The sequence below is a fragment of the Montipora foliosa genome, chromosome 8 (genome assembly GCF_036669935.1).
Source record: "Montipora foliosa isolate CH-2021 chromosome 8, ASM3666993v2, whole genome shotgun sequence".
In the NCBI taxonomy this organism is placed as follows: Eukaryota; Metazoa; Cnidaria; class Anthozoa; order Scleractinia; family Acroporidae; genus Montipora; species Montipora foliosa.
In genome coordinates this window covers 30,520,477-30,527,976 of record NC_090876.1, presented here as the reverse complement: position 1 = coordinate 30,527,976, position 7,500 = coordinate 30,520,477, and positions in this window count along the sequence as shown.

Genomic DNA, 7,500 nt, shown 5'->3' with positions numbered 1-7,500 from the left:
AGTAGAATTTCAGTTTCTCTCCAATTGCAGGGCCAGTACTTTTCAAGGTTGCAGTCACCTTTGCAGTAAAGGTCCTTGGCATATTTCGACAACTTTTCCATATCAGTCACAGATGATGTCATTTCCTCCGCTAAAATAAGACCCCGGAAAATGCAAGAAACAGTTTCTTCCTTGATGTTATCACTGCTACCTGGACCACCTTCTTGGTCATCAAAGTGGGGATGCAATTCACAGGAACCTACACCTGCTTCACTTGTTGCATCACTACATTCGTCAATGGTGACATCAATATGATTTCCTTGAAGTGTCCTCTCCTCATCAGTACTGTCAGCTTCATTATCATTAGCGGCATCACTAAATGTTTCCTCAAGTTCACTTTCTTCATGATTTGTGTCTCAAGAACTTTCTTCTAGATTTTCACTATTCCATCTGTTATCATTGCCCCTTAGTTTAAAAAAAGAGAAAGTACTTAATGAACTAAGGTCTTCTACAGACTAGAAATTAGATTTTAGTTTTTGACAAGGTCCTTTTCCACATTTTACAGAATCATGTTGTGGGGTAAGTGACAGCAAAGCTTTGAAAGGAGTTTATTTCTCTACTCCTAAGTGCTGTTCAACGCTGATATTCGGCAAAACTTTACATTAAAAGAAGTCAATCTTGAAAAACAAAAGTAAAAGAAACTTTCCCCAAAAAGTTAAAACTTGTAACAAACGTTTACGCTAATCCTGGATTAAGTTAATCAGCCTTCGAACAACCGGGCCCAGCTCTCCTTATCTTACCTACAGTGGTTAAAACTTGCTCAATAAAAATAATTTGTTTTTTACGAGTAACTAAAAATTTGACAATCATTCATGATTTTATGATCCTGCTTAAAGAAATTCCAAGCAACTCACTTGGCTAAAAGGTTTTTTCTTTCCCAATGTTGAAACTCAGTTGAACGGGACACTGCTTTACCGTTGCATGTTTCGCACGGGCAGTGCGAATGCCTGTAACTCAGATCGGGGCAATTGCAGGTGGAAACTTCTCTCCGCGACCATGATCTCAATTTCTCTTTTCTAGGTCTTTTTGCTTTATGTTGCTCGTTCTCCATCCTAATTTGGAAAGGCACATGATAAATAAGGCGCCTTTCTTTTCCAGTAAAAGGAAAGCAACACGGGGATAGGAAAATAATTGCACAACCTATTGCAATACGTGTTCACCTGTTTAATATCAAAATGCTCGCGAATTTTGCTGATGTTGTGGCGGGCGATTTTCTCAAATTCTCCTGGCTGTTTGGAGTTTCAAAGAGCGAAATTTCAGAGGGTGGAATTATATTAAGGTTTATAGTACAATCTAATTAGAACATTTTTCCATAACGCTGGACTTCGACATCGAGACCAACACCGACAGAATCACACCGACCTCAGCGTCATATAACCCGGGCAAGCTTTTGGGTCAGCGGATATGAACACACATTGGTAAGTACTTTACGGCACGATACCGGTGCGTGACTTTCCCGGTGACTTTCCAGCCTAAACTTGTAGAAGGCAGCTTCGAGAAAATACTCGCAGTGGCATTAATCAAAAGTATGGAGAACATCGATTGTCAGGAAAATGGAAAGGTTGAGGACTGGACGGAAGATGACGTCTTCCATTTCATTAAAAAACATTTTGCGCCAGAAGTTGCTACTAAATTCAAAGGTAAGCATGGGTGTACGTTCAGTTCCCAGTCAAAGGCAGATGCAGACCAACACGCCTCAAAACTTTCTAGGCCCAGTTAAGAACAATATGATGCATGTAAATCAAACAACAAGGATTCAGTTGTGGTTTAGTTTGAAATTGAAATGGGAGAAATACTTTATTTTCTATACTACAGAAATGTGGCTTGGTTTGCGGCCAAAAACTTCAACCCATTCGTTGGAACTAGCCGAGTTTCGGGCGCAAATGTCTTGCATGCGGAAAGGTCGAGATAAAAATAGGCCTTATCACGGTTTTGACCGCCATTTTGACGGGTAGGCAAAGCATAAAGAATTATCAATCGCGGGCTGAAGGTACAGGGCAAAGGATTATACAGACCAATTTTTAGGGACCAGCCTTCGTTAAAAGCTGCGTGGTAGCGTTTTCGATTTTTCCAGACATTTGTCTCTAATTCTTACTGAAATTTCGCGGGAAAAATTACAGACAAATATATAGAAAAAGTGAAAACGCTGCCGGGCAACTTCTTTAAAAGGTTAGTGCCTAAAATTTGGTCTGTATAATCTTTTGCCCTGTACCTTCAGTTCTCAATTCATAAATTTTTCAGAACTAGTGTTTAACGAAAATTATTTGACATCTGATCCCAATATAAACACTACAAATTCTTTACGCTTTGCCTACCCGTCAAAATGGCGGTCAAAACCGTGATAAGGTCTATTGCTAGAATGTTTGTGTTGATAACTGTACTGTTTTGCTTTACAGAACAAAAAATTAAAGGATCCGTCCTCAAATTCATGGCTATGAATGCATCAATCGAGCAACTAAGTGCCTGTGGTCTGAAAGAAATTGGTGGCCAATTGGAATTCCAGCGTTTAATCAAATCACTCACACAGAAATGCACGGGCGAAACCGACACAACAGAAATCTTGAGTTCCTCTGACAGTACTAGTGGAAGCACCCGCAGTGGCAAGACTTCTAAGCCAAACCGACGTCAGTTGAAAACTATGTCGGACCTGGACTGAAAGATCTACAAAGCAAAGTAAGCGACTTACAACGATTAATAATGCGTTAATGAATGATGAATTGGACTTTACAGTTTGAACATCGAGTTAAAACAGAAAATTATTATAATTTCATTTGCGTCTACCGAATAAACTGTACTGTCGCTATTTTAAAGTTTTTTTGTTGTTGTTGTTAGGTTTGTTCAAGGTTTATTTACTTTCCAAAGGCGATCTTAGGTAGCGTTACACTTTCAATAAAATAGTTAGAAGGAAAAGTAAGTATTTTTGGTTTAAAGTAAGTTTCATGTAAAGAACACTATTTGAATGTTTTAGAACGACAATAACATATTCATAGTGTTAGCTTCATTTAATTTGTTGTGGGCTTGTGATGTACAGGAGGCGAAATGTACAAGAAAGAGCCGTGCAAAAGTGGCCCGGGAATGACATCCCAATTTTTAGGAAAAACATAAAAGCGTTGAAGGAACTGAATGAATTGGTGGAAGAGTTAACAGAAACATGCACATATGCACCTGCTGGGTTCAACAAAGCAGGAATTAGACAACACATTTTGGATACGCTGAATGAACATCGCAGGAGGATACACAAGGGCCATGATTATGATAAGGTATCTTGGTTTCACCCATTTTGTTACTTTGCTTGCTAACGTTTTTCCTGTATGCTTCGTACGGGCAATTTTATTCCAAGTTCATGGCAAATAAAGGAAACATATGAAAAGCAGTTTCATTATGTTCCCAATAAAGGGAGATGGTCGTCAGAAAAAACGATTGAAAGATGAGGAGGAACAAGGAGAGAGTCCTGGTGCAGCTGAAGATACTGCTGATCTAAAAGAAACTGACCAATTGCAAGATGACGATCTTGAAGATGACTCTGAGGCAGAAATAGGTAAACAATGTAAATGACAGAAGAAATGGATCATACTGTTATAGTCAGTCCCTGAGCCAAATATACTGATGGTCTCGTTGCATCAGGCAAAAGCTGGGAAACTACTCCAACCTTGATTTAAAAAATATAAAATGATACATGATTACTTAAAATCTGCAAACATGAGAGAAAGTTTGGAAGAAGTTGCTTGCATGGTTTAAGTAACAGAATACATACACATTACTTTGAACTTCTGTCAAGGTACCACCTTGATAATGACATTAAAAGAGTAAACATTTTTCATGTCTGCTGTGAAACAAAGCCAATACAAAGGTTGTTATGGGGTACCAATTATTTTAACATAACCTCATGCAAAACAGCTACGCAACCAACTAGGGAATGCAGCAATTGCTTACTAGGTAGTATAATGGACCTGAAATTACAAGCAGTGTAAGCAGACTTAAAAGTTAGTATTGTTGACAATATTGTTCCATCAATCAGCTAATTTCTCACCCTAGTTATGGCTAAGAAATTGTTCATTTCAACAATTAAAGGCCCATTCTTTGCAGCTCAGTATATAAACACTGAAATGGCCAACCAAATATTTTGCCATTTTTGGTTTTGAGCTTAAAGAAGTTGAAGTTCTGACTTCAACTGTTCCTTTATTTTGTTTCAGACAAGAAAACAAAACCTTCCACAGATGGAAAACATCCCCTTTCAAGAGAGAGTGCACAAATTATTCTTTCAGTGGCGTTTAATGCCATAGGTGTGAAGTATATTACAAGAGGGCAACTAGCTTCGGCCAGCTAAACATTAAAACTAAGCTTAAAAGCAACACAGTCCAACGAAGATCACATAGTTCCAGTTGCAACTGCTTTAATTGAGGAAGGTTTTATTAAAATTACTGGTACATCAGAGAAAGTCACTCGAGGGGATGTTTTAAAGGTGAAGTCCTTTTAAGTCCCTGGGTAAGATCACCAGTTTAGTTGAAACATTTTAAACTTGTGTTTAAGGTTTCAGAAACTTGGGACGTGAAAAGTTTTTCTTTTTTTTTTGATGGGGAGTCTGCTTCTGTGATTCTATCAGAGCCTTTAGATGTAATAATTACCTTTATTATATAGATATTGATGAAACACCAGAATTTCTCCTTTTATTAAAAAATCATATCTTCACCACACACAATGAACATATCATTTTTATCTTTCACATGTGAGGATATAGGACAATTAGCCAATAAAACGCGAGCTTTCTCTTTATTGTAAGATACTTTTGTGCTTTAACATAATTCTTCTCTACTACATTAACATTTCTATTGCAAAATTTGACATTATCATGATTTGTTTTTCATAACTTTCATATCTTGTTTCATGTTACACGATGTGTTTTAGTGGTTGGTGACCACTTTTTCATCATTTCGAAAATGAATAAACCAAGTGGTTTTAAATCTAGACATTTCATCAATATCTATATAATAAACAGAACATTACATGGCCGCTTGGGGATACGAATATTATCTTCTTGTGCTAAAAGTATCTCTCACGAGTGAGCGACGGGAACGAGTGAGAGATACTTGCAGCACTGGAAGATAAAATTCGTATCCCCGCGCGGCCATGTAATATCCTCTATGTATATTCAGAGTAAAGTCCTGCAAATGAGCTTTCAGTTGTAAACTCTCATACATGTACTAGACATCAAGTTTTGTGTCGTCTTAATTTTTCTAGACATCATTTCTAAAAACAAAATAATGAATAACTCAGGACTTTGAGACTTGCATCGTACAAAACATCGGGACTCCAAGATGGCCTTTGGTGATGTGATGCGCTGGTGGAATTTTGCGAGACCCATAGTTTTTGAAGGACCGTTCGCCACCCCACTTCCTTGTGACCTTGGCACTGCAGGATACATTATGAATTTTGCTTTGAACTATAAGTTGTTAACATGGGTTGTTTGCATATGTTTTCACCTATTATCAATAAGCAAGAGTATTACCTTAGTGATACTTACATGAAAACCGTCCAAAAAGGATTTCCAGTAAATATGTTGTGTTCTAGGTTTGGTTCCTTGGAAAAAATGTATTCATGCAACCACCATCAGCATATCACATTTGTCAGTTCTGGATTATGACAGCACTAAATGTCTTCGATGTGATAAGCGAGTTATCTTATTTTGAATATTGAGCATATTAGAACAGTACAAGAGACACTGGTACTAGTACTAAGGCAACAGTTCTGACATTAAAATTGTCTTTATTGATCGCAGTTGTTGTGAAACTTTTATTTCTCCAGTGCAATCCTCATTGACCCTATTTGCTGCAATATTTCTGGTAAAAACATCAACATCAATCATAGTGATCATCTACCATTAATATCCAGACACTCCCGGTGTGGAATATTTCCCATTCATGTTATTGATATAACCATAATGTATTCTGGGCATTTCCCATTTATGGTATTTATGGTATTACTACAATAACCATCATGTAATTTTGGTATTTCCCATCTAAAGCGTTAATGGCATTTCCACATTAACAATTTTGTATTCTAGACATTTCCCATTCATATTATTGATGGTATTACAATATTAACCATCATGTATTCTGTACATTTCCCATTCATATTATTGATGGTATTACAGCAATAGCCATCATGTATTTTATGCATTTCCCACAATCAGAAAGGTCACTTTTCAACATGGAAATAAGGCAATAACCATGGTGTTACCTGAAATTCCATTGATGGGAAGAAAGCTTTTTCCTAATACATCACAGTGTAATTTACTTATTTCTCATTATTGTTAAATAGATTCCCATTCATGGAAACACTTAAGGAACCGTTAATGGTAATTATTCGCCTTTTCCCATTAATGGGACTACACAATGGTAAAAGTAGGTTTTACCATCTTCAAAACCATTAAAGGAAAAAGCTGAATAACCAAATCTAACAAGAACGGTTATTGCCTTATTCACATTGTGGTTTTACCGTAATTCCCATTACTGTTTATCTTATATTTAATCATTAATGGTTTTAAAAAAATAACCCATTAATGGTAAGTGTTCGCCTTTCCCATTGATGGATTTTAAGAATGGATTAAATACCATTTCCCATTAGAAAAACCATTAAAGGGTTTTAGATTTTTTTTTCCTGTGTATCCTCTAAGTATCCCTGTCAAGATTGTTTTAGTGTGCAAATATCATTTGATGGTCAACAATACATATGCAGAATATGCCACTCAAAAGTCATTCAGGGAAAAATTCCCTGTCAAGATGTAGTAAACAACATGTATGTTGATGATATTCCGGCAGAACTCGCATCACTTAACACAGGAATTTTTTTCAAAAAAACATCATTGTTTTTTTGAATGGTTTTTATACTAAATCCCATTAATGGAAAAGCGGAATTCTTACCATTAATGGCTTTTTAAAGGAAACCCACCAATGGTAAATGTCTGGAAAACACAATGTATATTTTGTTAAAACCATAGAGGTTTGTTTAAATTTCCATGATGGTTTTTATGGTATTTACTGTTGTGGTGAAAAGAGGAAAACCACACAGGGTTTTGCTGTTAATACTTGGATGTTTATTTAATTTCCCATAATGATTTTATGATGCTTATCATTATGGTTAAAACTGGAAAAACATTCTGGGTTTTGCGTTAAAGACATGGATGTATGTTCAAATTCCCATTATGGCTTTTAAGAGCTTACCACTGTAGTTAAAATGAGAAAAACAACCTGGGATTTGCTTTAAATACATGGATGTTTGTTTAACTTCCCATTGTGGTTTTAAAGTGCTTGCCATTGTGGTCAAAATGGGAAAAACAACCTGGGATTTTCGTTAAATACATGGATATTTCTTTAACTTCCCAGTGTGGTTTTATTATGCTTACCATTATGGTTACAACAGACCAAACATCCTGGGTTTTCCCCTTAAGACTTTTTCCCATCA